The 21,160-nt window shown below is 42.4% G+C and overlaps 1 protein-coding gene and 1 pseudogene across 1 annotated transcript in view; both read right to left on the bottom strand.

Annotated features, from left to right (window-relative positions):
- Positions 1-21,160, bottom strand: part of KAT6A (lysine acetyltransferase 6A) — a 103,916-nt gene that overhangs the window by 56,915 nt on the left and 25,841 nt on the right. The window lies entirely within an intron of this gene.
- On the bottom strand, positions 1,893-7,234 carry LOC114232388 (cytochrome c oxidase assembly protein COX20, mitochondrial-like; annotated as a pseudogene).

Genomic DNA, 21,160 nt, shown 5'->3' with positions numbered 1-21,160 from the left:
TCTAATGCTAACCGTGTCAAGTCACACTCGACATCCGAGTGCAAAAGGTTAATATCCCTAAAATACTATGTTCTCTTATCCAGTTACTTGTCTGGCTCAAAACTTACACAACATATACAAACTGTCAACTCCTATAGGCTATTCTTCAATTCCCTCCACCATATACCAAACTGCTTTTCTCACACCATCTTCCTCTACTCCCTATCTACTCACTTGTCTTCAGAGATCATACTTCATGCTCTTCCCCTAAGTTATTTTACCTCATCCCTCAAAGAGTCCTTTGTATCCCTGTCTCTAAGAAAGAGACTGGATTCTGCCACTTACAGCATCACTTTGGCCAAATTACTGAACCTCTTTGATGTGAAACAGTACAATATAACTACTTTTCAAGTTCTCGTGAAGATATGATGGGATAAAGTTATGGGACAGTAACTCAAAAGAGGCACCTCTAAATGCTATTTCCTATATCCTTTTTCAAAACTATCCTTCAAAGCTTATTTTGGTTAAGTGACCAACTGTCACTTTTCTTTTTTAAAAAAATATTTTTATTGATTTCAAAGAGGAGGGCAGAAGGAGAGAGAAACATCAATGATGAGAGAAAATCACTGATCAGATACCTCCTGCATGCCCCACACTGGGGATCAAGACCACACCTGGGCATATGCCCTGACCAGGAATAAAACAGTGACCTCCTGGATCAAACACTGAGCCACACCGGCTGGGCCAAATGTCACTGTTCAAGTCAGGGTAAGTTTTTGTTTTAACATCCAAAATAAAAAGCAAGGTGATTAAAATGTTCTGTAGACTAATAGATTTTCTATATATGATATTTACATTATTGCATTTAGATTTATACCATTGTTTTGTACACACATATTTATCACACTGCACATTACCCACTTAAAACAATTATTTAGTGGTACTTGAGTACCAGAGCATTAGAAAAAGAATATTTTCTATGCTAAAAATACCGAGTGGGGCCAAAGTAGGTTTACAGTTGTGAGTATAGGAAAGTTTATTCTTATATTATTTATTAATTAGTGTTTTATTTTCCATATGAACAACTGTAAACCTACTCTGGCCCCACTTTGTATATAAAGTGATGGTTTTGAAGGAGCAAGATATTCAACAAGACTTTCATGTTGATTACTTTTTGAAGAGATTGCAATTGTGGGCATTATTCTGCCCATGGTCTAAAGTAACACTTGAACAAAGTGGCAAACAGCATCATTTTCCTCAAGACCTACCAAAATAATAACTAACACATATCTAATAGAAGGTCTGATGTTCGGAACTGAAAGGAATCTTTATAAAAACATTACAGCCCTAGTTGGTGTTGCTCAGTGGTTAGAGTGTCGACCCACCCACTGAAGGATCTGGGGTTGGAATCCCAATCAAGGGTATGTGCCTGGATTGCAGGTTCAATCCCCAGTCAGGATGCCTCACATTGATGTTCCTCTCTCTCTCTCTTTCTGTCTTCCCCCTCCCTCCCTCCTTCTCTCCCCTTCACTCTCTCTAAAACATCAATGGGAAAACTATCCTTGGGTGAGGATTAACAAAAAAATAAATATAATAAATATATATAAATAAAAACCACTATGTATTCATTTTACTAAAGATAAAAATCCTTGTCAAAGGCTATATATGACTAACAAAGTGATTAAAGTTATTCAAAGTCAGATAGATATTCTGACTTTAAGTCTAATACTCAAAACAGCTTCAACTTAATCACTCAATGATACAAACTATAGATAAAAAATTTTTCTGCAATTTACACATACTTTGATTGAAAGCCTTCTTATGGAACATACAATGTTTTACATAGTTGATCTCAACTTTGTTCACACTGGCTTCAGGGAGTTGTATTTGGATTTCTATGCTAGAAACTCTGCTCAATTGCTGCTGTTGCCATTGGTTTGTTTTCTTTCAGGACCAAGGTAGGTACTTTCATATAAAATCTTTTATTTAATCCCTTCTCTAGCAATTCTTTCCTGGATTCTTAGCTTTGCAAAATTATACCTACAATGGAATCAGCATCCTAAAGTCACCAAGATAAATTCTCCTACTCCAACATCACATGATCTTCCAATTCTACTGGATTAATAAAAATGTCAAAGGCCAGCCACAACAGAGCTTAATGAACCATATATTACCAAGTCCTGTGCACTGGACTGCTAACACCTATAAAAAGCCTAAAAGGATTATTTTTTAAAAAACACATGGAAATAATTCTATTCTAGAAATGTCTATCTGCAATGCTGATCAACAATTAAAAATCAGTACTTCTCTAAGCTGTCTTTAAAGTCCTCTGAGAAATTGTCCCTCTTCCTGAAGAATAGAAAGATTTTTTTAAAAAAGCAATGTAATAATTTCAGGTAGTTACCAGTACCTTAGCTTCTCTACACTAACCTAATACTGCCCAGAACACCCATGTGGACATGCATGCAAGCACATACACCTTCAGTGGATATCACATCAAACTAAAATTTTTGCCCTGGTTGATGTGGCACAATGGTTGGAGCATCATCCAGGTAGCGAAGGGTCTCAGGTTCGATTCCCAGTCAGGGCACATACCCAGGTTTCTGGTTTGATCCCGTTAGTCAGGGCCCTTGTGAGAGGCAACCAATCACTGTTTCTCACATTGATGTTTCTCTCTCTCTCTCTCTCTCTCTCTCTCTCTCTCTCTCTATCTCTCTCTCTCTCTCTAATCAATGAAAATCATATCCTCAGGTGAGAATTAAAAGAAAAATTCTTTCAGACTTAAATATATTTCATCTTCAATATTACCTCCATAACAGCATAAATAATGCCTTAAGTGTTTAACAAGTTTAAAGCCTGAGGACAGTAGCTTTTCAAAAGAAAAGATAGTGTAATGAGGGCGGAGAACATAGTGATGTAATACTCAAGAAGGAAAGCCCTGACAAGTGCAGACTGTACACACACAATGAGAGATCAGGAAAGCTAGGCTGAAGCAGCCAGCTTGGTTTCATGCTGTAAATTTTTGGCAGGCATTCAATTCCTTCTGATGTTTTCCTAGCTGCACATTTATCTATATAATGTCACCAGATCTGGGGAGAGAGCGAGATTGAGTGGAGGGGGAAGAGGAGAAAAACTGTTTTAGAGGCTGCCAGCCCCTCCGCTAATGCTGTTACTATACAAAGGATGTCTAGAAGCCAATGTGCTGCACAGATCCAAATGCTGCAAGCAATCACACACCCGCACACTCACGTGAATGAACACACGCACACATAAGAACAACTGCAAAAAAGGGAAGTGCCTTTGGAAAGAAGAAAGCCTACAATTAAAGTCTTGATTCACAAGCCAAGATTCCCTTCTGAAATCTATTTCAATTCTTGGGCAAGGGGGAGAAAAGGAGGGATTGTATCCTAATCTTGTGGGAAAACAACTAGTATTCCGCAAAAAAGCCTGAGCAGGTCTAGTCCATGCCAACTACAAGCATATGCTACCACAGAAATAAACCAATATTTTTCTGAGAAGCAAAAGTATCCTATCAAATAACAATCACTTTATACCGGTAAATACCTAATGTACACTTTGCCAATAACTATAGGGGATAAAAAGGAACTTTAAGAAACAATTCAGTGTCATCTTGTTTGTACATAGGAATGTTTACTATTCTTAGCACTCCTGTAAGTGTCTGTGTACACAATAGTAATACTGAAACTAAAACTGTAACGAGAACATAAAAGTAGAGGTTAAAAACAGCTCATAAAAACAGGACCATTAGGTTCTATAAATGGACACTCTAACCCCATAATTCATTACGTAAGTTATTACTACCAAAGGTAACACATAAAAATAACTGAGCAATTGTTTAACCTGAGAAACCAGTCACCCTATTCCAATCTAAAACCAAAAAGCTTTCTCCAGGTAAAAATGCTATATCTCCAAAAACTGATATGCTCTGACCCTAAGAATGTGTCATAAGAAACAAACAGGAAATATCAGAGTTATAAATAACTTTGCTCTACACTGACACAGTTTATACATACAAAATAGAGTAGCTTCAACAAAAGTAGTGCTTAGGACTTCCTTCAGATTAAATTTAACAATTAATCAGGTAAGGAGATAGCTTGATAAAAGGATATCCAAATTCTCTAGTGCTGGTTCTCCAAGTGTGAGCAAGTAACTTCATCTGTCATGGTTCTTCATTTGTAAAATAAAAATATTTGACATGAGTATCTCAAAGTCTCTTTCTGTTCTTAATTTCTAAAATTATAGGTATTTTCAATACAAAACAGGATTTCCTACTTTCAAGGAGCTCATAATTTAGTTATAGGTCATCATAATGGGTAATCATAAATGAATAAACAAATAATGTAAGACAGTGACTAGTCCAGAGCAGTTACTCAACAAATGTGTAAACTATGTTTAATGAGACACTAAACTTTAAGGGCTTAGAAAATAAAGGAGAGCTGAAGGTGAAACAACTTCAAAACAGCAAAGATTTCTGCTGGGACTAGGAGGTTCACTAGGATTTGAATTTTTTAACTTCATAACCCCAATTAATTCAAATTCCATGTAATCATTATCCTCATTCTATGGATAAGGAAAAAAGTTATTAAGCATTAAAGCTTAAAAGATATTAAACATTAACAACATAAAACACACATTTGCAAATTTTTTATTACTAAGCCCAAAATATCCCTCAGCCTAGTACGACTGAATTATATATAGCCAGCGAGACTTAATAAAAGATTAGGCTAAGTGTGAACATGACAAGGTTGATCAATAGGAGTAAATCACAAAACTCCTCTCATTAGGATAAATTAAAGTTAACATTTCTAACTTCAAAAACCCTAAAGCCAAATAACAAAAACAAAACCTGTTCTCAAGTGATATTTTCTCTAATACTGTTCTTAAAAACAATACTGTTTAATAGAACTTTCTGTGATAATGAAAATTTTCTGCATCTGTGCTAATACAGTTACCACTGATGCTACTGGGTACTTGAAATATGGCTACCATTAAATATTTTTAATTTTAATTTAAATAGCTGCATGTGGTTAACAGCAACTCTATTGGTATAATTCTAGAAAGTCTGTATGGAGGGAAGAAATTTAAAAGCTGATGAATAGTTTTAAAGTTATAGAATAAAGCAAAGTAAAAAGTGAATATAGCAATGTCTATATAGCAATTTTTTACCTTGAAAAACAATTTTTAATATAAACTCTACAGCGTATTATGTGCAGCACCCTTTGCAAGGCTAGCTGTTTTACCAAGTGCCTCACATCCTTCATCTTTAGTATAATTCTCTCAGGGTTGGCTGCTGAAAATACAGCTAGTTACTGGTTCTCTTTCTTCCTCTACAACAGGGGAGGTAACAGTAACTAGACATGTCTGACGTGATTAAATAAAATGGAAACCATAAAGTACTCTGAATTAAAACATAAAAAGGTGGCTCTGGCCGGGTAGCTCTGTTGGTTAGAGTGTTGTCCCAATACACCAAGGTTGCAGGTTTTATCTCTGGTGAGGGCACATATAAGAATCAACCAATGAATGCATAAATAGGTGGAACAACAAATCAGTCTCTCTCTCTCTCTCTCTCTTCTCTCTCTCTCTCTCTCTCTCTCTCTCCAAATCGATGTCTCTCTCTCTCTCTCTCACACACACACACACACAGAAATTGCTTTATATAAAAATAAAATTTTAGAAAATTATTTTTAATGCTATCATCTCAGGAAATGTCACAGTAACCATGATTCTCATTGAACAACTATATACTGTATATTCTAGGTCCATATAACCTAACAAGGGAGCAAAAAAAATTTTTTTAAAGAAAAAGGCAAAAAAGAAAAGAAAAAGGCATAACAAGTGTCTTCATGGAAAAGATAACATGAGGTGGCCCTAAGATGACTAATGTGTGTGTATTTTGCATTCTTCACAAAGCTTTTAATAATGTCTTTTACATTTTTCCACAAAACAGTCAATATTAGTTGCATCCTTTGTCAAAAGAACAAACGTCTAATTTTTTTTAAAAAAGTACATATTTACCTAACAAAAATTAAAAACCCAATACTGGAGTGATAAGTTTATCTTTATAGAATCAGTCTTACTGCATACTGTCATAGCTATTAATCTCAATTACAATGCTATTAACAATTCCCCGGCTGGAATTTAAAAACTGAAGATGAAATTCTATGGTGTATACTTGACAATAAAATTCTGCCCTCTCCCTAACTTGAGTTCAACTTTGCTTTATAAATGATAATGTATAATAAAAATAATTATAGCAAATGCTATTATTACTACCACCCACCTCTAAATTGCCTTCCACTCCCTGCTGTGTGCTCCTCATTCCACCTCACGCCACTTAAAAAAGTATCTTAAAAGCCCATCTTTCCAAACTACTAACAAATGTGTACTACAACTATCTATAGGACAAAATGGCAAGAGAATGTAAACTTATCTGGGAAAATTCTTCAACAGTGCAAAAAGCTCTCAGTAACTTTTTATTGAAAGTAGGCCAGAAGCTTGCAGATCAGACAACCCATGTATTCTTTGATTGAACAGTATAGCAAAGCACAGTAGTAGCTTTCTTTGGGAAAATAAAAGAGAATTAGGTTCAGATTCTAGGATTTCAACCTTATCTGTTAGGCAATTATCCTATACTGGAGGCCCAAAGCATGAAATTCGTATGGGGGGTAGGGAGGGAGTCCCTCAACCCGGCCTGCACCCTCTCCAATCCAGGACACCTAGGGAGATGTCCGACTGCCTCTTGCAATCCGGGACCACTGGCTCCTAACCCCTTGCCTGCCTGTCTGCCTGATGGCCCCTAACCACCTCTGCCTGCCTGCCTGATTGCCCCTAACTGCTCCCCTGCTGGCCTGATCACCCCTAACCACCTCTGCCTCGCCATACACCCGGGACCCAGGATTCTTTCTTCCAGCTGGTCGTAGGCACCTGGCACCTGGGCTTCCCTCCCTCTGGCCGGCCGCAGGCACCCAGGACCCAGGCCAGCTTTGCCCAGGCCGGCCGCAGCTGCAGGGGACTGTGGGCAGGTGGCTTCGCTCAGGCCGCAACCGCAGGTGCCCAGGATCATAGGGCAGGCGGCTTGCCCCTCTCTGGGGCTGTAGCCTGGCTGAACCCCATTCCTCTCTCAAGAACTCATTTGTGCCTGGCTGGTCCCCATTCCTCTCTTGCGAGCTCATTTGTGCCTAGCTGGTCCCCATTTCTCTCTCCCCAGTGTTGAGTGTATGAGCCGTTACGACATGACGGCGTGAGGGCGTGATGACCATTTGCATATTAGCTCTTTATTACATAGGATAATAAAAGCCTAATACAGTCGGTCCTCAGGTTACGTTGGAGATCCGTTCCTACAGTGCAACGTAACACGATTTTTGCCGTAAGTCGGAACCCATCTACATAAGCAACTACGTCACTCACATGGAGCACATATACAGCAGTAATGAAGTGAAGCAGTAAAAAAATTTAAAAGATAACAATTCCTGACCTTTACTTGTGGTAAATAAAAAACATAAAGCACGTATGTACATACGTCAAAATGACAAAACTTTTTTACTGTAAATGGGAGATGGCGTAACCACAAAACAACATGTAACCTGAGGACTGCCTGTATGCAAATCGACTGAATGCTATGACGCACACTGACCACCAGAGGGCAGATGCTCAACGCAGTAGCTGCCCCCAGCCCACAGGCCCACAGGCCCCAGGCCAGCCATGCTGGGTGCCAGAGAGGGCCCCCCCCCAATTACCCCACCAGTTACCCTGCAGAGGAAGGCAACTGGCGGTGTAGGCAGGGGGCGGGGTCGGCTGGTGAGTGGGCCGGCACTGGCCCCCAGTCATTCGCCCGCCCGGAGCGGGGGGAGCCAGGCTGGCCAAGATCAGCCCTGATTGCCAGCCAGGCCTAGGGAACCTACCCATGCACAAATTTCGTGCATCGGGCCTCTAGTGTTTACTAATTAGGACAGATCTACAAAACTCTTGGCTCACTGTTTACGTTCAGTCCACACACAAACACACACAACCCAGAGCTCTACCTGGCTTCTTCCTACCACTTTTAGGTAACTCTCTTTCCAATTCAAAGCCCTCAGGCTCAGAGCACCCCATCCTATAACAACTGATTATAATCTATATCCCCCCAGTACTGCAATTTATGAGATATTCCAGATTTAAACCCATTTTCCTGGCACTCTCAAAAATCACCTTGTTTGAATGATAAATTATATGCTCACCCTAACCTTCACTAACTCAGCAGTCAGTCTCAGCTAGGATTATCAACTCTATGCTCTACCACATGTCCAAACATTCTTGACTCCAGACCCCTCTGTCTTGAATCTCTCAGAGCAAGTTAAGAGAGCAGCAAATATGTGAACAGTCAAAAGTAAAGTTTTAGAAAGGGACAATATAAGAACCTTAAACAGGAGCCCCCTGAGGATAAGCATAACAGAGAAACATAAAAATGAATATTATTACTGATGCTTTAAAACATCTGGTTGGCCCATAACATGTCATTCAGTTCACTGCACTAAGTAGCCAGAGAAAAGAATGCTAATCAGACTCTAGTGGCTATTGCTTTTTCAAATGTTTTTGAAAGAGAAACATAGATGTGCCAGAGAAACCTTGATTGACTGCCTCCTGCATGCCCCCTACTGGGGATTGAGCCCACAACCCAGGCATGTACCCCAACCAGAAATCGAACCGGTAACCTTTTGGTGCATGGGACAATGCTCATCGAACTGAGCCAGACCGGCCAGGGCTAGTGGTTATTGTTTTAACATTTTTTTTTTTTAATTTAGTTTAGACCTATGCCTACAGATATCCTTAGAGATTTCTATTCAAATAAAAATATTAATAAATATAATGATTAGTTCCAGACTTAATTACTATTATCTTCAAAATTCTAAAAAAAGCATTAAGTGTGGTATCTTAATATAGGTTCACTTGGCGCCTATTGCAGTGGCTATTATGTTTCTATCCACCAACTACCATCTCACAAGGGCACTATACCCAGGATAGGCCAATTGTAAAAATGCTTCTGACTCATTCTTTCAAAAACCTTTACATGACTAACAATGCCCCAGACTGTACTAGAACTGGAAATACAAAGTTAAACAAGATAATGTCCCTAAATTCAAGCAATGTATATAGTCTAGTGGTAAAAAAGACAAACCCAAATAAAGAGATGGGTAAAATGACTCTCAACTGTAAGAAGTTGTACTGGGAAGCAAATAAGGAGCTTGGAAAAAGATAGGAATGAAGGAAGAGTTTCATGCTTTAGAAAGAGAACCTCTCTGAGGCAGTGACATTTAAGCAGAGATCTAATGAAAAAGAAGCTTTACCCCTAGAGGGGTAAATCACTGCATGCAGAAGCAACAGCTGTGCAAAGATCTCGAGAAAGAGCTTGGTGTATTAAGAAACTAAGAAGAGTTCCTTGCTGGTGTGACTCAGTTGGTTGAACATCATCCCAGGCACTGAAGAGGTCGCTGGTCGATTCCCAGTCAGGGCACATGCCAGGGTTGCAGGCTCGATTCCCAGTAGGGGCGTGCAGGAGGCAGCCAATCAATGTTTCTCTCTCTGCCTTTCTCTTTCTAAAATCATAAAAACATATTTTTAAAAAGAAACGGAAAGAAGATGAGCAGTGTGGTTACAAAACAGTAAGCAAGACTGGTGGTTTGGATATGAAAGAAAGGGCTATTCCTGAAAGGAAATCAAGGAAGGGATCAAGGACTCCTGGTTTTCTGACTATGATGAGTGTTGGATTTACTGATATGAAGAAATTTAAAACACATACAGAGGAGAAGGCATGGGGGGGAAAAGAGGGAGGAGAAATCAAGAGTTTGTTTGGTTCACATTATTTGAGTTAAGATGTTCAAGTAATATTATTTGAGTTAAGATGTTCAAGTAAGTCAGGCTGAAAATCCCAGAGGTTTTCTGAACAAAGTTTGAAAAGATCCCTTTTTTCTTCTAGGTCATAAGGATGGAAGGATCTCAATGTTAAAACACCTGCAACCATGTCTCCAACCATCTGAAGAAAACCTGTCTGAGACAGGAGACAGTGTTAACAACTGAAAGAAGCAGAGATGAAAATAGAGAAACCAAGCAATAATACAATCCTTGGATCAGCTGTCCCTAAAGCCAACTCCAACTGTACCCTTCCTTGAAGTTTGATCATAGCCACTAATAAAACACTCTTTTTACTCAAGTGTTTCAGTCACTTACAAACTCAGACTTAATATACCCACTACATGCTAATTTATATTATATTTCCGTTACTGAGTAAATTTATTAGGAGCCAGAAAAGAACTAATTTATTTAGTTCTAGAAACTCAAAAAGGAAACAAGTTTGCAACAAGGAAATGTAAGAAATTAAGGTCTAGAACTAACTTTGAGGAGAACAGGTGTGAAAAAAAAAAGAACAAATGCAAAAGAGAAAATAACCCAATTTAAAAAATGGAATAAATGAACAGACACTTCACCAAAGAAGTTATAATAAGCATATGAAAAGGTGTTCAACATAACTAATCATTAAGGAAATACCAATTAATTCACAATTAAATACCAATATATATCTATTAGAATAACTTTTTTAAATGACAATTCCAAATGCTAGTAAGGATGCAGAGCAAATGAAACCCTCGTGTACTGCTGGCAAGAATGCAAAACATAACAGCCACTATGCAAACAGTTTGGTAATTTCTCATAAAGTTAAACATACACTTATCATACAACCCAGTAATCCCCCTCCTAGGTGTTTACCCAAGTGAAATGAAAACCTATTGTAGTAGTCTGAATAATGGCTCTAAAGATATAGGGTCCTAATCCTTGGAAACCATAAATGTTAACTTATTTGGAAAAGGGTCTTTGCAGATGTGATAAATTAAGGATTTTGAGGTTAGAGATTATCCTGGATTACCAGCTGTGCACTAAATACTATCACAAGTATTCTTATGAGAGAGAGACAGGAGAATCTGAAATACACACAGAGAAGGCATGATGTAAATAAGGAAGCAGATATTGGAGTGATACAGCAACAAGCCAGGAAATGCCAGGAACCACCAGAAGCTAAAAGAGGCTGTAAAGGGGGTGTGTCCCTGCCAACACCTTGATTTTGGCCCTTGATACTGATTTCAGACCTCTGACCTCCAGACAGGTAAGAGAATCAATTTATGTTGTTTTTAAGGTACCCAGTTTGGCAATGTGCTGCACAGAAAACTAAGATATCTATGTTCACATAAATCCCTGCATATAAATGTTTACAGCAGCCTTATTCATAACTAGGGGCCCGGTGCACGAAATTCATGCACTGGGGTTGGGGGTCCCTCAGCCCAACCTGCCCCCTCTCACATACTGGGTGCCCTCAGGGGATGTCCTACTGATGGCTTAGGCCCGCTCCCCACGCTCCTTTGTGGGAGGCAACCGGGCTGATCAGGGGAAGGCACCAGCCCCATCACCCTGCTGCTGCAGCCACTGCCAGTCACCACGGCCACCAAGGTGTTTTCATCAACACGGACTCCATTCCCTTCACCAAGAAAAAATGACAACTTTCTTTAGGCATTTTCAAGATGTGTCTTTGCCCTAGCTGGTTTGGCTCAGTGGCAGAGCATCGGCCTGCGGACTGAAAGGTCCCAGGTTCGATTCCAGTCAAGGGCATGTACCTTGGTTGCAAGCTCGATCCCAGTAGGGGGTGTGCAGGAGGCAGCTGATCGATGTTTCCCTCTCATTGAAGTTTCTAACTCTCTATCTCTCTCCTTTCCTCTCTGTAAAAAAATCAATAAAATATATTTTTAAAAAAAGATGTGTCTTTCATAGGATATGCTTTTTTTTTTTTAATCCTCACCTGAGAGTATGTTCCCATTGATTTTTAGAGAGTGTGGAAGAGAGAGGGACAGAGAGAAACATCAATGTGAGAGGAACACTTTGATTGGTTGCCTCCTGTATGAGCCCTGACCATGGGCACCAGGCTGGGGGGCATGCAGGGACCCCTGGGCCGCATGCAGCGGTGGCCGCCAGGGGTCTCCACACACCCCAGAGGCCAGCAGCCAGCCCCCCATCATGTGCGCCAGGATGGGGGCGTGGACCCAAACTGCCTCTTGGTGCTGGAGCATTCCCAAGCGGCTGGGGGCACTATGGTGACACGGGATGTTCCCGCCCCACCCCGCCCCGCCCCCAGCCCCGTGGCGCCTGCACCTATAGGCTCAAAGTGGCCAGGGGGCGTTCTGGGACCCCTGCCACTCAGGACCTAAGCAAGGGGCCTACAGGCTCGTACTGGCCTGGGTCCTGAGGATGTTTGCGGGACCCAGCCCCTTGGCGCCTGCACCCTTAGGCTCCAAGTGGCCAGGGGGCGTTCTGGGGCCCCTGCCGCTCAGGACCTAAGCGCGGGCCTACAGGCTCTGAGCAGCCTGGGTTCAGAGGATGTTTACAGGACCCAGGCAGCTCAGCGCCCGCATATGCAAATTAACCGCCATCTTGTTCACTCTGATTGGCTGTGGGCGTAGCGGAGGTGCGGTCAATTTGCATGTTTGTCTATTATTAGGTTAGATTGCCAAAAGCTGAAACCAACACAATACCCTTCAATAGAGAAAGCAACGAACTATGTGGTGATATACAATGGAATACTACTCAGCAATTAAAAGGAACAAAATATTGATACACACAACATGAATGAATCTCAAATGCATTATGTTAAATGTAAGGAACCAGACTCAAAAGGCTATATATGACTTATCTATATATATAAACAGGGAATATGACCAAAAATCTCTTCTGCCTAAGTTTAGAAAACTAATCTTTTTTAAAAAATATATATTTTATTAATTTTTTTACAGAGAGGAAGGGAGAGGGATAGAGAGTTAGAATTATTGATGAGAGAGAAACATCGATCAGCTGCCTTCTGCACACCCCCCACTGGGGATGTGCCCGCAACATGCCCTTGACTGGAATCGAACCTGGGACCCTTCAGTCCGCAGGCCAACGCTCTATCCACTGAGCCAAACCGGTTAGGGCTAGAAAACTAATCTTAAGTCTGCAACCCAATTTTGTTCAAGTCTGTAAATCAGTTGTTTAAAACTTGCAACAAAATGTTTCATTTAACAACATTATAAAAGACTAGGGGCCCGGGGCACGAAATTCGTGCACTGGGGGTGTCGGGGGTCCCTCTCACATACTGGGAGCCCTCAGGGGATGTCCCACTGATGTCCTCCCCGTTGGGTGCGGGCCTAAGCCGCAGTCTGGCCTCCCTTTGTGGGAGGCAACCAGGCTGATCAGGGGAAGGCACCAGCCCAATCACCCCGCTGCTGCAGCCACTGTCAGTCACCGCAGCCACCAAGGTGTTTTTATCAACACAGACTCCAGTCCCTTCACCAAGAAAAAATGACAACTTTCTTTAGGCATTTTCAAGATGTGTCTTTCATAGGATATGCATTTCTTTATTTTTTATCCTCACTGAGGATATGTTTCCATTGACTTTTAGAGAATGTGGAAGAGAAAGGGAAAGACAGAGAGAAACACACAGTGAGAGGAGCACTTTCATTGGTTGCCTCCTGCATGAGCCCTGATCTGGGCCCCGGCCAAGGAGGAGCCTGCAACCTAGGTACATGCCCTTGATCAGAATCAAATCCAGACCCTGCTGTCTGCAGGCCCAGGCATTATCCACTGAGTCAAACCGGCTAGGGAAGAATATGACATTTCTGAGCCCTCCAGCAGCGGACCTTCATTTTTTTCTCCAGAAGTGTGGTGGAAAAACCCTAGATCACCTTTTTGGATTCTTATACCCAAGTTACTAAGAATATTACCAGTGGCATACAGGAAGCTTAGCCAATGTGCAGTCAGAAAAGGTGTTTCCTCTATAGTTCACACCAATCAATGGCTGGGCCCTGCCCAGGCCTAAAGCCTCTGGCCGAAGCTTTAGGTGTGGGCAGGCCCCTCCAGCTCCCTCTGATCACCGGCTCAACCCTGCCCAGGCCTGCCCACACCGAAAGCCTCTTGGGCCGGAGCAGACACCCAGCTCCCTGTCATCAATCGCAGGGGGACCGCTCATGCTTCAGGCCGCAGCGGACACCCAGCTCCCTGCTATCGATTGCAGGGGGTCTGCTCCGACACCAGGCAGAAAGCCTCCACTGGACGCTTTCAGCCTGGGGCCGGAGCAGACACCTAGCTCCCTGCAATTGATTGCAGGGGGTCTGCTCGTGCACCAGGTCTGCAGCGGACACCCAGCTCCCTGTCATCGATCGCAGGCGGTCCACTCGTGCGCCAAGCCGAAAGCCTCTGCCAGAGGTTTTTGGCCTGTTGCCGGAGCGGACCCCAGCTCCCTGCGATCCGTTGCAGGGGGTCCGCTCAGGGCGCCTATGTATGCAAATTAACCGACATCTTGGTTGGGTTTATTTGCATACTCGCTCTGATTGGCTGGTGGGCATGGCTTGGCTGGTGGGTGTGGCTGGTGTAGTGGAGTGATGGTTAATTTGCATATTACTCTTTTATTAGAGAGGATGGTTAAGCCCAAACAAATCAATAAAATACAATGTTACTGAAATAGTTAGATCCCTACACAAGAGGTCTTCTGAAAGCTCTAAAGACAAACATATTCCTTCTATGACCCTATCCTCTAAAATATATGTGTGTGAGGAAAAAGGGAGTGATTCCTAGACACCAGAAACCTATTAACTACACTGTGACAAAATATAATTATGATCTGTTAAACTATATACAAGTACCTTATGTGCATGATTTCATTTAATTATAAAAACCCTATACTATTAGCAATTTTTCAGTTTTACAGATGATAAAAATTAAGGCTTAGAGAAGATAGTTTGCTTAACATTATCACAGAAGAAGGAATAGCACTCCTCACTGAAAAAGAAAAAAGAACATTAAAAAAACACACACATAGGCTAGAGAGACTCAGGATCTAACCTACAAAGTTGTGTGACACTCCTCTCCTCACCCCAATTAATATAACTTTCTAGGTCTCAATACAATCTTTAAGTGAAATCAATTACATGTTCCAATTCTAACCGTCTATTATTTATGAAGACCACCATAGAGGAGTATCCTTCTACCCTGGAAGCAATCAAGAAAGTGACTGTAAGTCAGAGGTTGGCCAACTGTTTCTACAGAGGATCAGAAACTAAATATTTTAGGTTTTACAGACCACTGAAGGTCCATATCATCTACAGCACATTATCTGTTTTGCTATATTTTAACTCTTAACATAAAACTGGCTGAAGGTCCATGTAAAAATACGTCTTATGATCTTGCCCACAGGCTGCGTCTAGTTTGCTGGCCTCTGCTCTGAGTGTATTTTGAATTGGGAAAGAGAAGAATGATGAACATTTGGGTAGATTCCCTTATGGGCATTCTTATTAAGAAGTTGGATATCTGCCCCACTGGCGTGGCTCAGTGATTGAGTGCTGACCTATGAATCAGGAGGTCACAGTTTGATTCCCGGTCAGGCCACATGCCCAGGTTGTGAGCTCAATCCCCATTGTGGGGCATGCAGGAGGCAACCAACCAATGATTCTCTCTCATCATTGATCTTTCTATCTCTCTCTTTCCCCCTCTCCCTTCCTCTCTGAAATCAATAATAAATATATTTTTTTTTTTGAAAGCTGGATATCTGTGTCACTGATTATCTAAATGTATCACTGAGTACAGCCTATGTTTTTTTCTCTCTCACTCAATCACTTCCAATATCACTTTTTCTTAATGGCTATATTCCTAACTATAGACAAGTGTCCATTTGGTCTGGACACCTAGATTGATTCATTTCATACATACTGAATACCCACTATGTGCCAAACACTAAGGAAAACAGCAGGCATCAAAAGAAAGCCATTTTGCAAAAGTTAAACAACTAAACTGCCGCCTTGCACAACAATTTCAAAAATACAACTAAAAAACAAAACGTCTACCACCCAGAACCACGGGAAAGCTGGCTGAGTGGTAGATTTACAACTAAGAAGACAAGGGAGCGCAAACGCTGGAGAGCTGAGGTATGGAGGCGCGCGCGAAGAGGGCTGGCGGCGGGCGACTGGGCTCGCGGCTTTTCTTCAAACCGAAGGGAGACAAACACCCGATCACTCTGAACTCCAGTTTCTGGGGACACGAGGGGGACCCAGACGCCTACGGGGAGAAGCTGGACGCTCGGCCATCGGTCGGAGAGTGAGAGTGACTTTTCTGCAGAGGTGCGCCCAGCAATCAGGGTTTGCTGCGCTAGAGCGCGGGACACAGGGACTTGGAAATGCGGAAAGGCAGAGACAGCTGAAGGCAGCCATGGCCGTTGGCCACACCCCAGCCTAGTGACGCCCTGAGACCCCACCCCGCACATTCTATAAACCCGCCCAGGCTCCACACAGCGGCCTTTACATATAAATGGCCTGTTCTGTGGCAGCTCAACCAAATTAACTGCAGCTCCAGTCAGACTGCTCCAAAACCGCCCAAGCAAAGAGAAGAAAACTGTAGCTCTTGCTATAGCTCCTGCTGGGAGGCCTCAGACCTGCACACCATTGGAGATCCAGACACTAGGGTATCTAGTGGTAGGCGTGGACGACACCAGATTTCAACCACTCTCACAAGGGACACATTCAAGAGGCAGACTCAGTGAGCACCAAAGCCCTACTCTGTCTCCAGCACAGCAATTCTTCCATTATAGACACAGCAGGTCCTCATAGCCAATTGGCCTGGAGGTCAATTCCTCCCAGTGTACCAACAGCAATCAGGGTTTTTAACTACACCAAGATTTTCCACTCAGCCCACAAAGGGGAGTACCAAGAGCAACCACCTAGAGTGATTGGAGAAGCTGAGCTACCGGCCCCTATAGGTCACTGACCACACAAAGCCACTCCATCAACACAGGGAGGCAGCCAAAATGCAGAGACACCGAAGTATGTCACGAGTAGGAGAGATGGAGGAAAGCAAACTAATGGACAACACAGTGTTCAGAACCACATTTATAAGGTTACTCAAGAATCTTCTAAAAACCGCTGAGAAACTTGAAGAGACCTTCAAGGACCTTAATGAGAATACCAAAAAAATGGAAAAGGACCAGTCAGAAATTATGCATACACTGTCTGAAATAAAGAATATACAGACACTCAACTGTAGACCACCGTACCCGAAGAGTCAAACCAAAGATCTGGAATATGAGGAAGAAAAAAAACACCCAACCAGAGAGGCGGAAAGAAAGAAGAATCCAAAAGTGTGAGGATAGCATAAGGAGCCTCTGGGATGGCTTTAAGCGTACCAATATCCGAATTTTTGGGGTGCCAGAAGAAGAGAGAGAGCAAGATACTGAAAACCTATTTGAAGAAATAATGACAGAAAACTTACCCCACCTGGTGAAAAAAATAGACTTACAAGTTCAGGAAGCGCACAGAACCCCAAACAAGAGGAATCCAAAGAGGACCACACCAAGACACATCATAATTAAAATGCCAAGAGCAAAAGACAAAGAGAGAATCTTGAAAGCAGCAAGAGAAAAACAGTTAGTTACCTACAAGGGAGTACCCATACGACTGTCAGCTGATTTCTCAACAGAAACTATGCAGGCCAGACGGGAATGGCAAGAAATATTCAAAGTGATGAATAGCAAGAACCTACAACCAAGACTACTCTACCCAGCAAAGTTATCATTCAGAATTGAAGGTCAGAAAAAGAGCTTCACAGATAAGGAAAAGCTAAAGGAGTTCATCACCACCAAACCAGTATTATATGAAATGCTGAAAGGTATTCTTTAAAAAGAGGAAAAATAAGAAAAAAGTAGATAAAAATTATGAACAACAAATACATATCTATCAACAAGTGATCCTAAAAATCAAGTGAATTAAAAATCTGAGGAACAGAATAAACTGGTGAACATAATAGAATCAGAGGCATAGAATGGGAGTGGATTGATAATTCTCAGGGGAAAAGGGATGTCTGTGTGGGGGGTACGGGAAGAGACTGGACAAAAATTATACACCTATGGATAAGGACAACAGGGGGAGGTAAGGGCAGAGGGGGGTTGGGAACCGTGTGGTGGGGAAAAAAGGAGAAACAATTGTAATAATCTCAACAATAAAGATTTATTTTTAAAAGAAAGAAAGCCATTTTGGACCTTACATTCTAGTAGAAGACAAATAAAAATATAGAGTATGTCAGATGGCAGTAAGTATCATATGCAAAAATAACATGAGAAATGAAAATAAGTCCCAGGTGTGGTGGAAAGACTGCAATTTTATATAGGGAAGAAAGTGAGGTAAATAAGCCATGCAAATATTTACTTTAGAGACAACACCACAACCACCACCCCAGCTCTCTGTATACATGTCATTTTGTCCATGAGGCCTCTCTTAGCATGCTCTATTTTTTCCAAAGCACATATCTCATATCTTCATTTTTTTATGTTTGTTAATTTTTTTTACTGTCTACACACACACACACACACACACACACACACACACGCGCGCGCGCGCGCGCGCGAATGTGAGCTACATATAGTGTGGAAGAGTTGAGGACAGCATCTGGTACATAGCAGATATTCAATAGATACTATGAGGGTGGGGGTGGGGTGGGGAATGTTCCAATAGAGGGAACAGTAAATTCAAAGTGCCCTGAGGCAGGGATGTAACTAGGAAGAATATGGAAGTCAATGTGGCTGGTGGACAGTAGGGAGGGGGAGAATAATAGGAAGTAAAGCCAGGAAGTGTGGTAAGGAAAGGACAAAAGCTAGGAGGTAATTAGGAGGCAATAACTATGGTCTAATCAGAGTTTAAACTGATGGTAACAGTACAAGAAGTGAGAAGTGAATGGACTCTGCATTTACTCGAGCAGAGTTTGCAAACTCTTACTGTAAAGATCAGGTAGTAAATATTTTAGGCTTTGCAGGCCATAAGGCCTCTGCTGCAACTACTCAATTGCTGTAAAGTATCATATGCAAAAGAAGCCACAGGCAAGTGTAGCTGTGCTCCAGTAAAACTTTATGTGGACACAGAAACTTGAAAGTGTGTTGTGATCCAACAACATACTTTGGTACATGCAGTGATTAACTTTAGTTACAGGTTCATGATTAGGTTAGGTTATATTAGGTTAGATTATAAATTCAGGTCTCTATAATTAGTTGAGGAATCACTGTTCATAATTCTTCAACTACTCTTCATCCTTAAGCCTCAAGAGATTATTTCAAGTGGTTTTAACAGTGTGTGAAGGGAGAGATTAAAACAATGAGGAGCCCTAGCTGGTTTGGCTCGGTGGATAGAGCGTCAGCCCATGGACTGAAAGATCCTGGGTTCAATTCCGGTCAATGGCACATGGCCGAGTTGCGGGCTCGGTCCCCGGTGGGGGACATGCAGGAGGCAGCCCATCAATGATTCTCTCTCATCATTGATGTTTCTATCTCTCCCCTCTCTCTTCCTCTCTGAAATCAATAAAAAGATATATTTTTTAAAAAACAATGAGGAGAATAATATAATAGAGTAGGCTAGAAAATGTCCAATCAAAGTTAGAGGTGCTCCACCAATGTCATCCACAAAGAAATAACAAAATCTATTTATATATCACTGACATATCAAAACCCACAAATAATTTATCCAAAGAGATCAGGGCTTTGTGTCCCTTTTGCACTAAGAGAATCCTGACTCTTAAGCTAGCATCCCTATGCTATGGAAAGCAAGACTGCAATCTGTAGCCAAAGCCCCTGTGAGCTTGGGAAAAGAAAGCAGTGCTGGGAAGCAAGGAGGGCAGATAAATCAGGAGGCAACTATAACAAACAACTTCCTAGATACCACAATAACATTTAATAGCCAATCCCAGGTGATTAACAATGTCAAACACAATGAGGCACTTTGTAACTAAATACAAAATCCTTCTTGCCTTAAATTAAAACACAAATTACTGTCATCCACAGAACAATATTTGCCCATGAGCAATATAAAAATGAACACTTTATCTTCAAAGTGCTTACAAATTAGAATATCTAAAAAGCCTTCTATGCCGATCCACAACTTCCTGTAAGTTATTTTTTAATACAGAACACTTTTTAAAAATATTTTTTTATTGATTTCAGAGAGGAAGGGAGAGGAAGAGATAGGAACATCAAAGATGAGAGAGAATCATTGATCAGCTACCCCCCTACTGGGGATTGAGCCCACAACCTGGGTGGGCATGTACCCTGACCAGGAATTGAACCATGACCTCCTGGTTCATGGATCAACACTTAACTACTGAGCCATACTGGCTGGGCGCCTATAAGTTTTATAGATACATTTCAACTCCTGGAATATATATTGTCTCTCTCTCAGCAGAGAAACAGGTAATAAAAATGTCTGAGCTAATAAACATGGAATTCCAAGGGTACTTTTCTTTATTTAAAACTAGAGTCCCGGTGCACGAATTTTGGGGGGAGGGAAGGGGTGCCCCTCAGCCTGGCCTGCACCCTCTCTAATCTGGGACACCTCAGGGGATCCCGTCTTCCTAAACCAGCAGTCAGACATCCTTCTCGCAATCCCGGACCGCTGGCTCCTAACCGCTCGCCTGCCTGCTGGCCTGATCCCCCTAACTGCCTCTGCCTTGGCCCCGCCACCATGGCTTTGTCCAGAAGGCCGTCTGGTCTAATATTTCAGCATATTACCCTTTTATTAGTATAGATAGAAGCCTAATGCATGGGTGGGGGCCGGCTGGTCTGCCCTAAAGGGGGTCCCGGATCAGGGTGGGGGTCCCCTTAGGGGACAGGGCCAGCCTGGGCAAGGGGCCTGGGGCAGTTTGCAGGCCGGCCACACCCCCATCAGGGTAGGTCCCCAGGGGGGGCGGTGCTGGCCTGGGCAAGGAGCTAGGACGGTTTGTAGGCTGGCCATGCCCCCATCAGTGTAGGGGTGTCTCTGCTGGTGGCAGAGCCAGCCTGAGTGAGAGGCTGAGGGCCATTTGCAGACTGGCAACGCCCCCATTGGGGTGGGGGTCCCCACTTGGGGGTGTGGCCAGCCTGGGCAAGGGCCTAAGGGCCGTTGGCAGGCTGATCACGCCCCCATTGGGGTAGGGGTCCCTACTGGGGAGCAGGCGGCCTGGGCGAGGGGTCTGGGGAAGTTTGCAGGCCGGCCAGCCCCCTGATGGGGTGGGAGTCCCCACTAGGGAGTGGGCGGCCTGGGTGAGAGCCTGGGGGTGGTTTGCAGGCTGGCCAAGCCCCCTGGCTTTGTCTGGAAGGACTTCCTGA

Source organism: Eptesicus fuscus, chromosome 8 (genome assembly GCF_027574615.1).
Source record: "Eptesicus fuscus isolate TK198812 chromosome 8, DD_ASM_mEF_20220401, whole genome shotgun sequence".
Lineage (NCBI taxonomy): Eukaryota > Metazoa > Chordata > Mammalia > Chiroptera > Vespertilionidae > Eptesicus > Eptesicus fuscus.
This window is presented reverse-complemented; position numbering and strand designations above follow the sequence as displayed.